The 20608-nt window shown below is 48.0% G+C and overlaps 1 long non-coding RNA gene across 6 annotated transcripts; it reads right to left on the bottom strand.

The window, feature by feature from the left end:
• Positions 1-533: 533 nt before the first annotated feature.
• Positions 534-3451, bottom strand: LOC123141423 (uncharacterized). 6 transcript variants are annotated; one of them, XR_006470261.1, is made up of 4 exons: positions 3201-3451; positions 1821-3103; positions 1394-1694; positions 534-1304 (listed from the first exon to the last, which is right to left on the bottom strand). It is a non-coding gene; the product is annotated as an uncharacterized lncRNA (long non-coding RNA). The 6 variants fall into 6 exon arrangements; XR_006470262.1 differs by having other exon boundaries at positions 1451-1694; XR_006470260.1 differs by having other exon boundaries at positions 534-1694; positions 1821-2196; positions 2280-3103.
• Positions 3452-20608: the final 17157 nt, after the last annotated feature.

Genomic DNA, 20608 nt, shown 5'->3' with positions numbered 1-20608 from the left:
TGAGCTCACCTGAGCCGTCCCACGCCGGCATCATCCCTGACATAAATACGCCTCCCCTGCCCTCGTCTCCCACCCTCCCCCCAAGCTTATATCCACTCCTCTCAAAAATATCCCCATCACTCCTGCTTCCCAGCCGCCAAAGTGGACTGACAGTGTGGCACCCATTCTTAATTTCTTATGCTAGTCATATAAGAAGAAAGATGATGTGTCATGTAACTAAAGAAGAGAGAGACAAATAAAGTAACATAATATGTTACGATCACATAGCGGTTCCCAATACAAAATGAGTCTACAAAGCAATAAATAAAAACATGTATGTTACTATGACACTTCACACTATGAAGGTAGTAACATGGACTAGTAACATATGTATGTTACTAGTCTAAGTTACTCCCCACTATGACCAGCCTTATACTGCTTATACTGTCCACCCCATCTTTTTGCCACCGGGCTAAAATGCCACCTGAGTCTGAAGTTCAAATCGAGTCTTCAGCAAGCACATAAATACTTGTATGAGAATATCAGCTGCCGAAGCAACCCACACGCACAAGTAGTTAACTCACCAAACATCATATTACACAGGTTCCAGGAAAAAAGTTTTTCACTAAAGGTAGTTCTCATCACTCCTCTCGAAGTTGAGGAACAAGCATGGAGCAATGCTCACATAAACACACTAGAAAATCCTCGGAACTACATCAATAAAAATTACATAAAGTTCAGACTTCATTTTGCGGCAACACCCAAAGGCCTTGTGCATGTGGTCCGACGGTCCCCTTCCATACCACAATTCTTGCATCTGCCGGGCTTCCGTGGCTTCTTCGGGTAATCACCTCTTTCAGGGTTTCAGGGCTTGCAGTTCATATGTGCCCCTTGCGCCGACATATACTGCAAAATCTAATGCCCTTACTGAGTCCCTCATACGGCGTCTTTTCTCGGCAATTTGTCGGTCTCCTCACCCCCCTATGCTTCTCTGGTGCTTCTAGACCATGCAGACCATTCACACTAGCAGAGTGTCCAGTACTATTGCATTTATCGGCACCCGTCATCCACATACGCAATCTCTCCATTGCCAGGCAATGTAACAGGAGTTAACCCAGCCATTTGGTCCTCGAAACCCAAACCATCACTCAACAGCAGAGCGTCCAGCCCGGCAAACATGTGATTGAACGCCGCTGCGCTCGCATCACCCATCCTTCTGGTACTGAACCAGATCCTGGGGCAGTATGTCCCTCGCGTCCTTTGTCCACCGCTTTACGATATGCTTAGCTAGGATCTCCTCAAAATGAAGTACGTATTTCCATCACCTGTGAGATTTCATAAAACAAAAAAATTAAAAACAAAAAAGGTTGTCCTGTCCTGGAACACATTTTCATCCTAACAGGAAATAATTTACTTCGGAAATTTGCCCTTAGAACATGGCTGCACAACATCCCAGTGTGCTTGAACTGACCACATTCACATGTAAACTCCGTTTGGTCGTCATTTATGTTCACTTCATACTCGGCCTTGCTCCATTTTTCTCCTTTTTCTGTGTTGTTGTGAACCGTAAGATATTTCCTCATCTTCTCTATCTCGTTGACATTGTAGGTTGTTACCTCAATTAGTAGACGCCCGAACTCTTAGAACATTGCTCTAGTGTAAATCTGACTTGCATGATGCTCTATTGCCAAATTAGTCCTCCTCACTGCTCCACCCTGCCATTTCACAGAACATTTTTTTTGTCTCAGCTCTACTAAAGAATGACACTTCATTTCACTCGAATTCGATGCAACATAAATGCTGCCATGCCCTTATCTTAAAAAAACAGTAAAATTACTTACAATCATCGTCCTCTTCTCCTCATAGCTTTCCTCTCGCTTGCGTTCAAACTGCAGCCTCATGTACTGCCTCACAAAAACGTGCATTGTACTCGCCGGCGGCATGTATGTCTTCAGCATGTGATTTGCACTCTCACTGTGTTGTGTGCTCATCATCTTGGCATTATTCTCCCTTAACTGCTTTATCAGATCCAGTGTACACATCTATGTGCGTGTGTGATGGCCAGTGCACCTTTTCACCCATCGTCCACGACATGGAGTGGTTATGGCTCTCACGATGCTCTGTAATATACCAGCTGTTGTCCGCAGCATGCAGCAACCTAATCAAGGCCTGACAATCGCATCTGCACGACCTGCTATTCTCCGTCTCTGGCTTGCCCTTGAATTTGTTGAAAGAAAACGCATGGTCAGAACACTTTATCAATGCCGAAACAATGAAACTATAAGAAATCAAGAACTCACCGAGCAGCCGCAGACGATCTCCTACATGCATTTGGTCCTCTATGCATTCAATCTACTCTTCCCATATCTAATACCAAAGCCAATTTCCCATGAATACAAGTTGCAGAAGTTGTATGCCTCACCCAGTGAATCAAAACTCAAACCTAGTTCAGGCCTTACAACACTTTCCGTTGGTTCCTCTACGTATTTGCGAACCGACTGCTCCATAGCACTCATTCTCGACGGACATGGTGTTCTGTCTGGTGCGCACTACCCAGCCTTAATCTGCAGTTCAGAGATTCGAGAATTTCTTTTCAGTTTGCTTTTCTTTTGTTTTCTCTATGTGTTTTGTTTCTGATTACTCTGAGAGTACATAGGATGTGGAAATTCAATCGGCAATATGTGCCTTCTAACATTTTTCCTGGGAGCATGGTCATGGCACTGAACCACTGAAATTGTGGTCGTTTCTATCTTTGTTTGTTAACTGAATCACATCTAAGGTAATCTAAGACAAGTCTGAAACTTCCGAGCAATCTATAATTTCAAATGAGTACCCAGAGAATGGTAAAGGAATCCTTGTTCTCACACTACCTTTTCGTCCACCCAGGGGCCTACGGATTGACTCTTGAGTCGACTGCGCAGACCTCGTTGAGGATGACTCCGGTCGTCGTTGGACCCCAGCACGCGCATCGCCATTTCCGTGGCCGCCGATTTGCTGAACACAACCAGAGCCAGCACTGGATACACCAGGGACTGCATCTCCTACTCCGCCGCTCGCCAACAAAACCAGAGGAACCAGATTTGGGTGCTCATGGCTGTCCGCGAATTCCTCAACTAGTGGGAACCTATCAAACATAGAATGGCAATGGTGCCGTCCATTGACAGTCAGCTGGAATACAACCTAGTCCCTTCCTAAATTTTTTTGGATCCCCAATCATGTACCTGTCAACGGCATCGAGGAGGAACTCCATCCCTGCATCTTCCATCTCTGGCCCCCAGTGACGGTCGTCGACGAGCTAGCGCTGCCGCAAGCAATACCCTTACCGGTCGTCTTCGAGGTGTGCGGCGGCGGACGGGTGGGGGTGTGACGACCGATCGCTGGAGATCGGCGACACGGGAAGGAATTTGGGGGAGGAAGAGATAGATACAGAGGAGAGGTAGGAGAAAGGGGATGAGATTCAGATGACTGAGTGTTTCTCTCGCTGCTCTATCTCACGCAATCCAGTTTTTTTAGACAATTCGCAAAGCTTTATTACGTCGTCACCAGTTGAGCCGGGACGAAAGAGAGGTTTCCGGGGTGACCTAACCACACACGGCGGCCGACCCCGAGTTTCAAAGCATGCTTTGCTAAATTGTGAGCCTCCACATTGGAGCTCCTAAACTCATGAACGAAATTATAAGAAATAAAACTGCTAGAGTAGGCTATGATTTCATGCACAATCGTGTCGTATTCCGCTCGGTTCTTCTCCTTAATGTTGTCTATCACCTCCTTGCAATCGGAGGCAACATGGATTGACTGTAGTTGGAGATCTTCCGACAAAGCTAGTGCCTCCTTACTGCCAAAGCTTCTAGGGTGGTAGGGTTGGTAATCGATGTGAATCCCAACGTTGAGGCCCCCAAGAACGCTCCAAATTCATCTCTTGCTATAGCTGCAATTGTTCCCACGCCGCGTCTCTCTGCAACTGCTGCATCAACATTAAGCTTTGACATATTGTGCGGCGGTTTGAGCCAATGCTTCGGTCTCTGATTCACCTGGCCGGACGTTCTCACAGGAGAAACCCTAGTCTGGGTCTGAAACTCTGAAATATATCGCTGGATGAATAGATGTGTAGTCATAGGAGATTGGTGAATATCCTCACAGACCTCCTTCCTTTTAGCACTCCAGATAGCCCATAGTGTAACTGCCAACAGCATGAATTGTTGCGCGTTTAGTGCATCATTGAGGGTGAACAGCCACTGCCGAGGGTTATCGTTGTTGTATTGGCTCAACTTCTCAACTAAGGCCTCGTCCGAAAGAGCCCAGATACAGCGAGCGTTGGTGCAATCCACCATCGTGTGCCGCCAAGAATCCCGGGCGCCACAAATTTTGCAGGCTTCAGAAACACTCATATTTCTGTGAACAAGAACATCAGCGGTCGGGATCGAACTTCTTGCTAGTCTCCATAGAAAATGTTTGATCTTTGGTGGCAGATTAGCTGCCCATAGCAACGACCACGAACTGCTATCACGCCCGGTCTCCGAGGTTCCCTCCTCCTCGTCAATCCAAGATTCCCTAGCGTGCTTTGTTTGTGTAATCAACCTGTACGTTGATCGGACTTAGAAGCCACCCTTCTTCTCCGCACTCCATGCCCAGAAGTCAGAGATGTTCCTTGTGCAGAGGGGTATGCTCAATATTGCCTCAGCGTCAATTGGCAAAAAAACCGAACGGACTAATGCTTCATTCCAAGTGGCAGTTGCAACCGTAATCAGATCCGAGACCATAGTCGGCGGCGATGCGACCCTTGAAGTAATCGGCCTCATCATGCCCCGTCTTGGAAGCCAGTTGTGGCTCCAAATATGCGTAGTTTGCCCATTCCCAATGCGATGTATGATCCCCAGATTAAGCATGTCCCGTCCATCCAATATCGCCCGCCAGATCTGAGACGGCCTACCACCGAGTTGAGCTTCAAGCAATGTTGTGTCCGGGAAGTATGCCGCCTTCAAAATTCTGGCGCTTAGGGACTCGGGGTCTGTAAGTACTCTCCAGGCTTGCCTGGCAAGCAAAGCAAGATTGAAAACCTCCATATCACGAAAGCCCAGCCCCCAGGTGTTTTGGCCGTGTCATGACATCCCACGCCACCCAGCTAGGTTTCCTTCTGCCTGCTTTACTTCCCCACCAAAATTGACGGATAATTGTGGTGATATTGTCACACAGGCCACAGGGTAGTCTGAAGCAGGCCATGGAGTAGACCGGCAGAGCTTGGGCCACAACCTTAATAAGTACCTCCTTGCCTGCTGTCGATAGTAGTTTTTCCATCCAACCTTTAACCTTCTCCCAAACCCTGTCTCTGAGATATCTGAAAGTACCCATCTTTGACTGCCCCACATCAGTTGGCATTCCTAGGTATCGATCACTCAAAGATTCGTTCTGGACATTGAATGTGTTTTTGATGTTATCCCTCACAAGTTGTTGGGTCCCCTCTCACGCAATCCAGGTGTTTAATACAGACACGCACCCATTGCACACACGCACCCTGGCCACATACGGCCCACTGGGCTCAGCCCAAACTCACACTAGACCCTTTCTCCCTCAGGGTCCACTGCTCAGGTGGGAGCAGGTGTGACAATTGCCCCCTCTTGAGCGGAAGCGGCATCATCCCAATAAGGGGCTATCGGGTATCGATGACGAAGCACCGTGTAGTCCTCCCAGGTTGCAGAATCCGGAGAGAGTGATGACCATTGTACACGAACCTGGATGATGGAAGTGTTGCCTTTCTTGACCATTCGGCGATCCAGTATCACCTCAGGCTGTAGTGGCACAGCAGTGAGGTCCGGTGTTCGAGGAAGCTCAGCGAAGACCGGAGAATACTCTGGTGTGAACGGCTTCAGCTGTGAGACGTGGAATACCGGGTGGATGCGACTATCGGCTGGCAGTGTCAGTTTATATGCTCGAGTACCAATGCACTGTTCCACTGTGAACGGACCAAAGAACTTGAATGCTAATTTTGGACAAGGGCGATTGGCCATGGTGGACTGAGCATAGGGATGTAATTTGAGCTAAACTTGATCACCGACATTGAAAGAACGCTCTGTCCTGTTCCGATCAGCCTTCTGTTTGCATCTGTTTTGTGCCTATGCAAGTTGAGCACGTAGCCTGTCATTGTGTGTTGCCCAGTCCAAGTCTGCATCCTTGTTGTCTGGCAGATTCAGAGATAAGGTGGGCAGGCCACCGAGGTTTGGTTCTTGACCATAGAGAGCTTTGAATGAAGAAGTATTCAAGGAGGAGTGATGAGTGGTGTTATACCAAAATTCAGCTGTTGGAAGCCACTTGCGCCATTGCTTGGGTGTTTCATGGACTGCACACCGGAGATACATTTCAAGGCACTGATTCACCCGTTCACTCTGTCCGTCTGTCTGAGGATGGTAAGCCGTGGAATAGCTGAGTTTCGTGCCCGCTGCCTCCAACAAAGCACGCCACATGGCACTGGTGAAAATCTTGTCACGATCGGAGACAATCGAATGGGGCACTCCATATAACTTAATGATGTTATCCCAAAATGCCCGAGCCACTGTTGCTGCTGTAAACGGGTGACGTAGTGGGACAAAGTGAGCGTACTTGGTGAAGCGATCGACCACGACCATGATCACCTCGTAGCCCTCAGAAGCTGGCAATCCTTCTACGAAATCCATGGTTAAATCCCTCCAAGGTTCCGTGGGTACTGGGAGAGGTTGAAGGAGACCGGGCGTCTTCAAGTGTTCATGCTTTGCGTGCTGACATACCGAGCATTGCCGGACAAAATCCTCCACTGCTTGTTTCAAACCGCGCCAAGCAAACAACTTTTTGACCTGCTGATACGTAGCTGTTACTCCTGAGTGACCACCAATCGCACTTGCGTGGAATGCATTGATCAATTTGGTCTGTATAGCGGTGTTGGCCCCAATCCAGATCTTGTTGTGCAAACGAATGATGCCTTGCCGCAGTTCGTACCCTTGTTCATCTGGACTGCAAAGGGCCAGGCGTTGGAGTAGATCTTGGCTGTCTGTGTCCGTTTCATGAGAATTCATCACTTCCTGAAGCCACTGCGGTTGACAGACAGACAAAGAATCGACTGAGAGCAGATGGCCGACGCGCGACAGTGCGTCTGCTGCGCCGTTCTCTGGGCCACCGCGATACTTGAAGGAAAATTGTAACCCCACCATTTTGGACATGGCTTTGCGCTGCAACTCCGTTTCCAGCTGCTGATCGCCAAGGTGACACAAGCTCTTGTGATCGGTGACAATGACGAACGGCGCACGCTGCAAATAGGGCCTCCATTTTTCCACTGCCATCATCACTGCAAGGAATTCCTTCTCGTAAATTGACAGTCGTTGGTTGCAGACACCGAGCGCTTTGCTGAGGTAGGCAATTGGGTGGCCGTCCTGGACGAGCACCGCTCCCATGCCCGTGTCACACGCATCCGTCTCGATTGAGAATGGGCGAGCGAAATCGGGCAGGGCCAGAACAGGGGTATTAGCCATGGCATTCTTGAGGAGCTCGAACACGGCTTGGGCTTGCTCTGACCACTTGAAGCCCTTCTTGGTGAGCAGCTGAGTGAGTGGCTTGGCAATGATTCCGTAGCGAGAGACGAATTTGCGGTAATAACCGGTGAGGCCGAGGAAACCGCGAAGTTCTGTTGGATTGGTAGGAGTGGGCCAAGCTCGCATCACACTTGTTTTGCTCTCGTCTGTGGCGACACCCTCCTTGGAGATCACATGTCCCAGGTACTCAATTCGGGGCTGGGCGAAAGAACACTTGGAGCGCTTGGCGTACAATTGATGCTGACGAAGAAGAGCAAAGATAGTGCGCAAATGCTCCACGTGCTCCTGCAAGCAATGGCTGAACACCAAAATGTCATCCAAAAACGTGATGACAAACTTACGGTTTGGCCCGGAGAGGATAGAATTCATCAGGCACTGGAATGTTGGTGGTCCATTGGTGACGCCGAACGGCATGACACGGAATTGAAAATGTCTGTGATGGGTCTTGAATGCTGTCTTCTCCTCATCACTTTCGCGCATCCGAATTTGATGGTAGCCAGCGCGCAAATCAATCTTGGAGAAGACTGTCGCGCCGGCTAATTCATCCAGCAGTTCGTCGATGACCGGAAGGGGGAACTTGTTCTTGATGGTGACGGTGTTCAAGCGGCGGTAATCGACACAGAATCGCCACGTTCCATCTTTTTTCTTTACCAGGAGAACGGGGGCAGCAAATGGGCTCATGCTATGTGTAATCACCCCCGTGCATAGCATCTCGGTGACTTGACGCTTGATCTCATCTTTCTGCAGTGGCAAATAGTGATATGGCCTGCAATTCACTGGAGCTGCACCGGGTTCCAGATTGATTGCATGATCATATTGGCGATGCGGGGGAAGTCATGTTGGTTCCTCAAAGACATCACTGAAATCTGTGAGCACTTTCTGAATAATTGCAGGAAGTGGCGCCTCCGACTCTGAACCTGTAGTTGGTGTCGTCTGAATTTCAAGCAGGGCCGCCCCCAAAATCTCATTGGCTTCCTGCATCTGCCATAAGGTGGCTGCGTCCATGACCGATAATGCTGCTGTTTCTTCTGTCCGAACGCCTGTCAGCTGGATGGTGTGCCCGTGCCTTTGGAAGTTCATGGTCTTCAGACTCCAGTCACACTGCATGGGGCTATGTACAGCTAACCAGTCCACTCCCAGTACTGCATCATAGACACCCAACTCGAGCACTCGCATGTCTGTGCTGAACTCATGACCTGGTGTGCTCCAAGTGAGGTTTGGAACCATGGACGTGCATTGTAAGCGCTGACCGTTGGCCACGCGAACAGCAATAGCAGGAATGCTAGTAGGCTTGGCTTGAATTCTGGCAGCGAAGGATGAATTGACAAAGCTATGTGTGCTGCCTGAATCCACCAGCAACAGCATGGTCTGAGTGCCCACTGTTGCACGCAGGCGCATTGTTTCTGGAGCTTCAGTGCCTTGCACTGCATGTGCCGATAGTAAACAGCAAGCTGCTTCCATCGCTGGGACCGGTTCATCCAGCAATTCCAGAGCACGAACGGCATCATCAGAGAGCACTTCTGCATGTTCACCCACTTCGATCGTCAGAAGTTGCGCCGAGCGTTTGCACTGATGCTCCTTGGAATATTTGTCGCCACAGCGAAAGCATAGGCCATGCTGGCGTCGGTAATCCCGGAGCTGACGTTCCCGGCCAAAATCATCGGCACCCGCAGTGGCCAGAGCTGGACGCGTGGCCGGCACCCCCGGCGTTGTCGGACCAACCGAGGGAGGCGGTCGGCCAGGCACAGGTGGTGGACGACCGGTGACAGTCTGACGGACACGGGGGCGTTGTTGTTCCAGTTCCTCCTCCTGAATCCTGGCGAAGACCGTGGCGCGAGTGATGCTGGACGGAGCTTGAATGCGCACTGCGGTGCGCAGTTCATCTTTGAGACCCAGCAGGAATTGGGTGACGAAGAATTTGGGACTAAGGGTGGCGTCCAATGCCAACAAATTGTACATATAGACTTCAAATTGTTGCCTGTACTCGACGACACTGCCTGTCTGACGAAGTTGAAGTAGTTTGTGCATCAGGGACTCAAATTCTTCAGGGCCGAACTCCTCTACTACAGCTTGGCGGAACAGGTCCCACATGAGCTCGCCATGGGTCTGACGGAACGCCCGAAGCCAGAGAGCAGCATGGTCGTCGACGTATAGAGCCGCCGTGGCCACCCAGTTGTGTAACGGCACGCGGTACAGCTCAAAATATGCCAAGCAGCGATCCAACCAGACACGCGGAGCCTCGCCATCAAAACGGAGAAACTGATGCTTGGGCGGCCTGACCGCGTACTCCTCGTGCAGAACGGGCGGAGGTGCACGCTCCGACGGCGCCCGTGGTCCGTCGGGCCTTGCGAGTAGTGTTGGAAATATGCCCTAGAGGCAATAATAAATTGGTTATTATTATATTTCCTTGTTCATGATAATCGTTTATTATCCATGCTAGAATTGTATTGATAGGAAACTCAGATACATGTGTGGATACATAGACAACACCATGTCCCTAGTAAGCCTCTAGTTGACTAGCTCGTTGATCAATAGATGGTTACGGTTTCCTGACCATGGACATTGGATGTCGTTGATAACGGGATCACATCATTAGGAGAATGATGTGATGGACAAGACCCAATCCTAAGCCTAGCACAAGATCGTGTAGTTCGTTTGCTCGGAGCTTTTCTAATGTCAAGTATCACTTCCTTAGACCATGAGATTGTGCAACTCCCGGATACCGTAGGAATGCTTTGGGTGTACCAAACGTCACAACGTAACTGGGTGGCTATAAAGGTGCACTACAGGTATCTCCGAAAGTGTCTGTTGGGTTGGCACGAATCGAGACTGGGATTTGTCACTCCGTGTAAACGGAGAGGTATCTCTGGGCCCACTCGGTAGGACATCATCATAATGTGCACAATGTGACCAAGGAGTTGATCACGGGATGATGTGAGTTACGGAACGAGTAAAGAGACTTGCCGGTAACGAGATTGAACAAGGTATCGGGATACCGACGATCGAATCTCGGGCAAGTAACATACCGATAGACAAAGGGAATTGAATACGGGATTGATTGAATCCCCGACATCGTGGTTCATCCGATGAGATCATCGTGGAACATGTGGGAGCCAACATGGGTATCCAGATCCCGCTGTTGGTTATTAACCGGAGAACGTCTCGGTCATGTCTGCATGGTTCCCGGACCCGTAGGGTCTACACACTTAAGGTTCGATGACGCTAGGGTTATAGGGAAAGTATGTACGTGGTTACCGAATGTTGTTCGGAGTCCCGGATGAGATCCCGGACGTCACGAGGAGTTCCGGAATGGTCCGGAGGTAAAGATTTATATATGGGAAGTCCTGTTTTGGTCACCGGAAAAGTTTCGGGTGATATCGGTAATGTACCGGGACCACCGGGAGGGTCCCGGGGGTCCACCAAGTGGGGCCACCAGCCCCAGAAGGCTGCGTGGGCCAAGTGTGGGAGGGGACCAGCCCCAGGTGGGCTGGTGCGCCCCCCCACCAAGGCCCAAGCGCATGGGAGAGTGGGAGGGGGCAAACCCTAGGTCCAGATGGGCCTTGAGGCCCACCCTAGTGGCGCCCCCCTCTCCTCCCCTTGGCCGCCCCCCTTGGATGGGATCTAGGGCTGGCGCCTCCTCTTGGGGTGGGAACCCTAGAGGGGGGCGCAGCCCCCTCCCCCCTTATATATAGTTGAGGTTTGGGCTGCCCAAGAAACATGAGAACGTCTCTCTTTCGGCGCAGCCCTACCCCTCTCCCTCCTCCTCCTCTCCCGCGGTGCTTGGCGAAGCCCTGCGGGATTGCCATGCTCCTCCATCACCACCACGCCGTCGTGCTGCTGCTGGATGGAGTCTTCCCCAACCTCTCCCTCTCTCCTTGCTGGATCAAGGCGTGGGAGACGTCACCGGGCTGCACGTGTGTTGAACGCGGAGGCACCGCTCTTCGGTGCTTAGATCGGAATCAACCGCGATCTGAATCGCTACGAGTACGACTCCTTCATCCGCGTTCTTGCAACGCTTCCGCATCGCGATCTACAAGGGTATGTAGATGCACTCCCCTTCCCCTCGTTGCTAGATTACTCCATAGATTGATCTTGGTGATGCGTAGAAAATTTTGAATTTCTGCTACGTTCCCCAACAAGTAGGGGTGGCCCGTCGTTGGTGAGGCGCGCAGTCGAAGCTTGTCCCGTGATGGTCCACGTAAAAGGTAGCGCGCTCGGAGGAGGCGCTGCACGCGGATCGGGCGGAGGAGGCACCGTGTGCAGATCGGGCGGAGGAGGCGGGGGTGGTTGTTGCTGCGACCCCACCCGCACTCCGGGGGTGTGGAGCACCGCCGCCGATGGATCCTCCACCTGCGACCCCGATGACGGAGCCGACGACGTCGAAGGGGACGTGACCTTGCGCACGTCATCCACGTCCGCCTGGGTGAGCCCAATCTGCTTCGTCGGGCTCTGGAGCTCTTGGGAGACTTGGTTGTTGAAGGCCGTTTGCGCCTCCGCGCGCTTGTCGGCGAGCACCTTCTCTTCGTCGAAGCGGGAGAGCAGCGTCTCCATGAGCGCGGTGAGATTGGCGGTCTGCTCCCCCATGGCGGTGAGGAGCTGCCGCGTCTGAACGGAAGGCTTGGAGGGCGCCGTGTCACCTGCCCCGAGCGGATCGAACCCCGCGTAGGATTTCGTGCTATTCACCAGAGTGAATCGCACCTACCGCGATGGATGTTACCGATCCGGCCAAGGGAGTAGCGGTGCCGCGGTGCAAAAAAATTCTGGGCTCGGATCAAGGCTCTGATAACCAATTGTGACGACCGATCGCTGGAGATCGGCGACACGGGAAGGAATTTGGGGGAGGAAGAGATAGATACAGAGGAGAGGTAGGAGAAAGGGGATGAGATTCAGATAACTGAGCGTTTCTCTCGCTGCTCTGTCTCACGCAATCCAGGTGTTTAATACAGACACGCACCCATTGCACACACGCACCCTGGCCACATACGGCCCACTGGGCTCAGCCCAAACTCACACTAGACCCTTTCTCCCTCAGGGTCCACTGCTCAGGTGGGAGCAGGTGTGACAGGGGGACGGCCGGGGCGTTCTTGCTGTTGTGGGCAAGGGTTTCCAGAATGAACGAGACGCATGTGTGCCCCAAACGTGTCCGACAGACGGCTCGGCTATTCGGGCCCAATCCTGTTCCCCATGGTCCACGTCCTGGGCCATGGAACGGCCAGAACATTGACGTCCTGGGCCACGGACCAGACCAGCCCCACGTATTCTCCGTCCAAAACGTACCCCCGTGGCCCACGTCTACCGCACTGTTCCCTCGCGTATTCCGCCTAGCTTCCTATTTTTCGCCAGCCGCGTCTGAGAGCATGTACAATGGTGCTATCTTAGGAGTGACATGTAGGATAAATGATGAGGTGGAGAAGAGAGAACTCATAAGAAAAGGTTTGTCAAGAGATGATCTCTTAGCACAATATGTATCACCACGTTTTTAGGAATAGCTAGTTATTAAAGATAAGGCTAAGAGATGACCCATTGTGGACATCTTTTTTCGTCATCTCTAAATTACATGCAAGACTTAAAATAACACTATCTTATTAACCATTGTACATGCCCTGACACGCCAGACCTCATTTCGCGGATCCTGAGCGTGGAACTGAAGGCGGAGATATCGGGACCAGCTGGGCTCGGGCACCAAAACGCCCTATCAGTGTTCGTGTATTATTGGAGCAAGTATAATAAAGCTGAGTCAGCGGGCTATAAGGAATAAATTAGTATATTTCTGTTTAGTTGGAGGAAAGAGAAGAGGAGAGAGAAGGTAAGCGGCCTCTTCGTGAAGAGCCAGCTCTAGCACATGCTCCTAGACACTTTATGAGCATGAAAGATGGACCACATAATAAAAAAATAGTGCACTCTTTTCATCTACTATTTGGCTATAAGATGGGTTATAGATGACATGGCACCGACTTATAGCCAGCCAGCACCTGGCTATACTATTAACCATGCTCTTGTAGTCCCATGTAATTTCATGTGATAGTGAGACATTAATGTTAACTATTTCCAAGATTAAATTGGTATACTTATCTTTTTTTTAGACTATATCGGTATACTTATCTATCTTCTTTAGTTCCTTCCAGGTGAGCCGTATGCGCAGAGAGGGGTACTCTCCCCAGTAGTTTTTGTTAGGAACAGTTAGTGTACTCATTAGGCTAATTGAGAAGTTAGATTTGTACTATTAGAATATTCTATAAGATAAACTATCAGGTAGTTAGAAGGCTAATTGAGCAGTTAGATTTGTATTAGAATATTCTGCAAGATAAACTATCCGGTAGTTAGAATTTCTGCGTTGTCCGACATTTGTACATGGTTGTTGGGGAGATATAAATACAATTTGCTCCATTCATTTCAATCTCTTATTTCTTCTCATGTTTTCAGCACGAATCCTCTGAAACAGAGAGCGAATAGGCACAGGAGAAGTACAGAGAAAACAGGTGTGAAAAGATGGCAACTTTGCTGGAACTAGCATTTGCCTTTGCAAGGCTTGTCACAAGAAGCCATCGCCCCAGGTTTGCTAGCCGGAACTTCGGCGTTGCTGCTTACCGTCGCCGGGCGTTTGGCACTGCCGTCATGGTCGCCTGGACAGGAACGGTGGCCTCCGCCGCCGCAACCGTTGGGTGCCCCGATGCTGCTACAACCCTGGTGGTGGCCTCCGCCGCCGCCACCACGGCAACCACTGGATGCAGCGGCACCACTCCAATGGAGCACCAGGCCCATGCACCAGGACGGTTGTGCCCGGGGAACGGGGGAAGTGATGCCGGTCATACCACAAGAGGCCGCTGTCGAACCAGTGGTTGTTGACGAACAAGTCGGTGCCGTGCCGGAGATCGCAGCTGAAGAAGTTGCTTTTTTTTTTTGAACAAAGCAAGGCACCAACAGGCGCCCAATTTCATTTCAGCTCATAAGTTAAGTACAACAGTGAATACAGCGGCGAGAAGATAGACAGCAAGGAAAATTACAGCCAGAGGGGTAGAGCTGAAAGAGAAAGCAAAGATAGGTTGAGGAAACACTCAACCAGATGATCAACAGCTAATTTAGAAAGCACAGAGCAAAATCATTCCAGCAGTCACAAAAGTAGTTGTAACAGCCCATCTGCAGCCAGAGCAGAATGTGAAGAAGTGCTGATGCTCTGAAGAGAAGTAGAAGATTGGGAATTGTCCTTATTCCTGATCCAAAGTGGCAAATGGAAGAGAACAGCTCACAGATTAATTGTTGCCTCCACTTGCTGCTATTGAACAGAATGAGAGTACACCATCAGTAAAATAGTCTGGCAGCAAATTTCTTGAACCTGCATTTCACACACTTATGGCCATAGCTCATCTTGAACAGAATGCAAGCCTGCAAGAAACATTAAAAGGGAAAGAGGCCGGCGCTTTCTGCAAAAGATAAAGAGAAAATCCTGCCCGAAGGCGAATGTGAGCTAATAACAGTGAATAGTATGCAGATTTATGCCTTGAATCTGAAAGTGAGAAAGATGAGAAACCATGGGGCAAGACTGATGGGAATGAGCGTGAGCAAAGCAAGAGATTTGAGAGCTAGCATTAGATCTAAAAACCTGCTGACCAAGATTGTGAGCAATACCATTTATCTCCCTAGAAATGTGAAACACTTGAGCATTCAAATTAGAGGTATCTTTGAAAAAATGAGCAAGATCATTCCTAATATTCCAAGGAGTGGCTGAAATATTTCTTAAGGCAGCAAAAGAGGCTAAAGACAAACAATCCATAAGGAAAGTGGAGTTAGCAAGATTAAGTCTCAAAGCTAGATGTGCAGCACAGGAGAGAGCCACAGCTTCATCCTGCAAAGGAGTAGAGGTAGGAGGGGCCGAAGCCTGTACCCGAACATTAAGCTCGCCCTGATCCGAAGGTATAGAAATAAAAACATCTATACCTGTACCCACTTGCCCTTGAGCGAGACCTGAGATTTTTGATGATCTAAACGCTGCATCAGAGAAATTTTAGTCCCAGGAATTAACAAGTCAGACTTAAGCGTTTTGCTTCGGACCGTGTCTCCCGTCCCCGACACCCTCCAACGAGGATACCTAGCACTTCGCTCCGCTGGGCTATGGCCCCGTGTCGAAGTTCGCCTCGCCGTCGGCTGCGGCTCTCGTTGACGCGCACCCGCCAGTGGTGAAGACGGATGAGGTCGACGTCGCGCCCCCCGCACGCGCCCCTCGGGCTCTCCCCGACCTCAATCTCCCAGCGCCGGAGAATAAAGACGCGGCGCCGTCCCTCGCACTTCCGACGCCCTCCCCGGAAACATGCGTGTTGCTCCGCCGCTTTGCGTCAACCATGGCGGCCTGCCCCGACGAAATCCGCGTCGGGACGTGGTCCCCGGTGTTCCTCGGCCTCATCAACCGCCTTGGAGGGCTCCGCCTCGACGACCCTTCCAAGGGGCCGAGCCGGCGCTGAAGTCGCCGGCCACGGCGCCGACGTACAGCAGGGCGGCAGCCATGGGTGTATCGGGTGAGGGGTGAGGACGAGTTCGATCTGTGCCTCCCCGTTCCCCTTTTTGACCAGCTGGTCCAACGCTCCAAGCGGTGCCGACACAGGAAATGGGCCAAAAGGCCTAACAGGTCACGTCCCAGACTTGTTCGTATTACATAAAAAGAAGAAGCTGGTTTAGCATTTAGGCGCTCTTGCAGATTATATTTCCTGGCTGCAGATCTGTCCCTTTAGCAGTATTAAATATACTGTAAATTTATATTTAGGATCTGAGTTTGTCCTTTAGTCAGCTTAACCATGTATAGTGTTATAAATATATATTCTAGACCTGATGTCTATTAAAATGTAACTAGCACATATGCCGGTGCGTTGCAACGGGAGATAAAATAGTATGCATTTAAAATCAGTGAGAATTATATGTGCAAGCAAAGCCCTGTGTGCACATAAAAAAGAAACATTTACCTTCTCGGTTTCGCCGCGTGTGAAGGAAAATCAATCCGCTATTTTTCCATTCATTGATCAAGGGCATTTAAGAGTTTTGTTACGTCGTTGTATGCCGGAGAACGTCCATGAGTTATTCAATTTACACTTCCTTTCAATCCTTTCAATCGAGGGATTTTAAGGTATGAAGTTTATGAATATTCTAGGAAACATGAACAATTTTTTTAAATTCTGAACCGTTTTTGAAAATTATGCACACTTCCAAAAAAACGCGGACACAATATGAAAGGGAACATCTTTTAAAATTCACAAGCATTTTCTAAAACACCAACTTTTTTAAAAAACATGAACATTATTTGAATTTGTGCAAATTTTTTTAAAATGAGAACATATGTTGAAAATTCATAATATTTTTAGAAAATGTGTATCTTTTATACACGAACATTATTTTTAATTTTGAAAATTTCACTAAAACATGATTATTTTTCAAATTCGGAGCATTTTTTGAAATGTCATTTTCTTTTTAGAAATCTTGAACAATTTTGAAAAACAATAAGTTTTTTCAAAAAAGGGCAACTTTTTGCAAGTACCGAATATTTTTCAAAATAGCAACAAGATTTTGGAATTCTGAACATTTTCCAAAATTTGTTTTTTTAATTCTGAACATTTTTTGAGAGTTTTTAATTTATGAAATAAATTCTAAAGGAAAAAAAACTTGAAAGAGAAAAAAGAGATAGGGAAAGGAGAATAAAAATAGGAGTAAACACAGGAAAAAAGAAAAATGGACCAGCCCATTATTGGTTGTCCTGTGCGAAACTCCGACCATTTTTCGCCCAGTGTGAAAAATAGAATTTTCCCAGCTGCATGGGCTGAAAAATAAATGGGCTGGCTTCGTTGGGCCACAACACGCGGCCCACGTACGAAAATACTTTTTCTAGCGGACAAGACGCATAAAAGTTTAGTACCACCTCGAGTAGAAAAAATTTCTTTTCGGCGGTGAACGGATGAAAAAATTGGTGAAACACACCTTGCTTTACTAGTACTAGCACATATGCCCGTGCGTTGTAACGGGAGAGATATTTATTACGAGAAGCAACGAGAGAGAAATGATGTGTCCTCCGAAAACAGTCTCCGCAGCGGTGGCCGACGGAGGTAGGAGCAACGATCTTCTTGCGGGTCATGTTTGGCGTACGAGATCTTGATAGTGGTGGGGTTAGTCGGCGTCTCCTATCACGGCGTAACTGGATGTATTACTAATTACAGTACATAAATCAAAGACCCGATGACATGCTGCTAGCTAGTCGAAGAAACATGTCGTAATAACCAATGACTAACGCGAATATTTAAGAACATAATGCAGCGTCAGTTTTGAAACATCTTTTGATTTTTTTTTTGAACTGATCATAAAAATAAGAATGAATTTGCGTATATTCTTCGAAACATGAACAATTTTTGAAATTCCAAACAACTTTTTGAAAATTCTGAATATTTCCAAAAACATGAACAAAATTTTAAATTGGAATATTTTTTGAAGTTCACAAATATTTTCTGAAAACATGAACCTTTTATAATAACCTAATTTATTTATTTTCAATTAGTGAATTTTTTTCCAAAATGGTAAAATGGTTTAAACATTCAGAAAAATTTTGAAAACGTTTTTTTCAATTAATGAAATTATTTTAATTTCGTAAACATTTCACTAAGACAACAAAATTTTCAAATTTGAAACATTTTTTCAAATGCAAAAAAATATTGGAAATCATGAATAATTTTGGAAGGCGATGGCCGACGGACGTAGGAGCTGGGATCTTCTTGCGGGTCATGTTTGGCGTACGAGATCTTGATAGTGGTAGGGTTGGTCAGCATCTCCTATCATGACGTAACTGGACATATTACTAATTGCAGTACATAAATCAAAGACCCGGCGACGTGCTTCTAGCTAGTCGAAGAAACATGTCGTAATAACTAATGACCAGCGTGAATATTTAAGAACATAATGCAGCGTCAGTTTTAAAACATCTTTTGATTTTTTTTTCGAACTTATCATAAAAAATAAGAATGAATTTGCGTATATTATTGAAACATGAACAATTTTTGAAATTCCAAACAGCCTTTTGAAAATTCTGACTATTTCCAAAAACATGAACAAAAGTTTGAATTGAATTTTTTTTGAAGTTGACAAACATTTTCTGAAAACATGAACCTTTTATAATAACCTAAACATTTTTTGAATTTGTGAAATTTTTTGAAAACGTTTTTTCAATTAATAAAATTATTTTTTTATAATGCAAAAAAATATTGGAAATCATGAATAATTTTGGAAAATAAAAGAAATTTTTGAAAAATTGGGACATTTTTTTATTTTGAACAAATTTTAGAAAGAAAAAGAATAAAGTTCTGCACATTTTTCAAAACATATTTTTTTATAATTTGGAACATTTATTGAAAACTTGAAAAAACAATTTAAATTCTGAGTTTTTTTGAAAATTAAGAGTTTACGAAAAAAGGAAAAAAACGAAATTAAACTTGAAAGGTAAAAAAAGTAAAAAGAAATAGGAAAAAAAGAAATAAACAGAAATAAACAAAAAACAAAGGATAAGACGAAAATGGGCAGGCCCAGTATTGGGCGCCCTTCGCGAAACTTTGGGTATTTGATGCTCCGTGTGACAAATAGAGTTCTGTCAGCTGTGTGGGCTGGAAAATAAGCGGTCTGGCTGCGCTGGGTCTTGGTGCGCGGCCCAGGTACAAAATCTTGCACAACCCGCTTTTCTTTTGTAGCTAATGAATGCACAAAGTTAGTTTTTTTTCCCTCACGTTAGGGTTTCGGCTCCTCCCGGCGGCGCCTTGGCGATCGACGTGGAGATCTCGCTCTCCTGCCTCCTCCGTCCGCCGTGGGGTCCAGAGCTCTGCCTCTTGACCATCGCTGCCGGGGAGGATTGGCTAGGGTTCTCCCGTCCGCGGCAACCCAGGTTTTCTCGGACAAGAGATCGTGATGGCGGGCTCGGCAGCGGGATCGGAAGCTGCGTTGAGCGATGTTGAGAAGATGATGAAGGATCTGGGTCTGAAGGAGGAGGATCTCTCGGACATAGTTGTGGAAGATGGAGACCTGCCAGAGGAGGAAGCCAGATGGATGGCGATCGCGCGAGTCCACAATGATAAACCATACAGCCAATATTGGTTCTTCAGGAATATGCGGGTCGCTTGGGACCTCGCTCAGGAGGTTTAATTCCGGCCACTGGAAGACAACCTGTACACCCTTCAATTTTCATGCTTAGGTGACTGGGAACGAGTCATGGGGGAGGGACCATGGACTTTCAAGAACAAGGTGGTGGTGATTGAACCTTACGATGGATACAACAGACCGTCCACTATTGAGCTTAACAAGATAGAGATTTGGATTCAGATCCACGACCTGCCAGACCTCCTCTTTCGCATGTTAAAACCACTAGCATCAACAGTTGGGGAGTTTATCTATGCTGAGCCAAAATCCCAAGACTTTGAAGGAAATTTCTTTAGAGTAAGGGTTAAGATCGATGTGACTAAACCCCTGAAAAACACAGTCTCGTTGGTTCTGAAACAGAAGAGGGAGACCTTCCTCGTTAAATACGAGCGGCTCCCCGACTGGTGTGCTGTTTGCGGGCATCTTGGCCACTTGTTCAAAGAATGCGGGACTGGGATCCATCCTCCGTCGGCATTAGTCTTCAAAAACCTACGTGCTGACTGGTTCATGGGGCCAGGAAGAGGGCCGGGTGAAGGAAGAGAATCAGGAGGCAACAGGGGCAGAGGCAGATCAGGACGGAACGGAGGAAGGGGTGGAGGCCGCTCAGGCGGCGTTCCCAGCCCTAGCACAAACAGCCAAGTCAGGGATACTACAATGGAGGAAGCAGAGGCTAATAGGAAGAGGGATGCCATGGAGGTGATTCAAACCCTAGGAAAAACAGTTTCAGATCCATCAGTACTTGCCGAGGGGAGCAATACCTCGGCCCTCCCACTGGCAACAATTCCTCCAAGTTCATCAAAGCAAGATCCAAAGAGGACCAAAACTGCAGTGAATCAAGGTGACAAGAACTCGGGAAAGATTATCACCACGAACAAAACTGATGCGTGTTTGGCGGGCCTCCCAGGGGGGTCGCGCCTAGCGCA

This window comes from Triticum aestivum, chromosome 6D, assembly GCF_018294505.1.
Source record: "Triticum aestivum cultivar Chinese Spring chromosome 6D, IWGSC CS RefSeq v2.1, whole genome shotgun sequence".
In the NCBI taxonomy this organism is placed as follows: domain Eukaryota; kingdom Viridiplantae; phylum Streptophyta; class Magnoliopsida; order Poales; family Poaceae; genus Triticum; species Triticum aestivum.
Note: the sequence above shows the minus strand (reverse complement) of the source record. Positions and strands in the feature narration are given on the sequence as shown.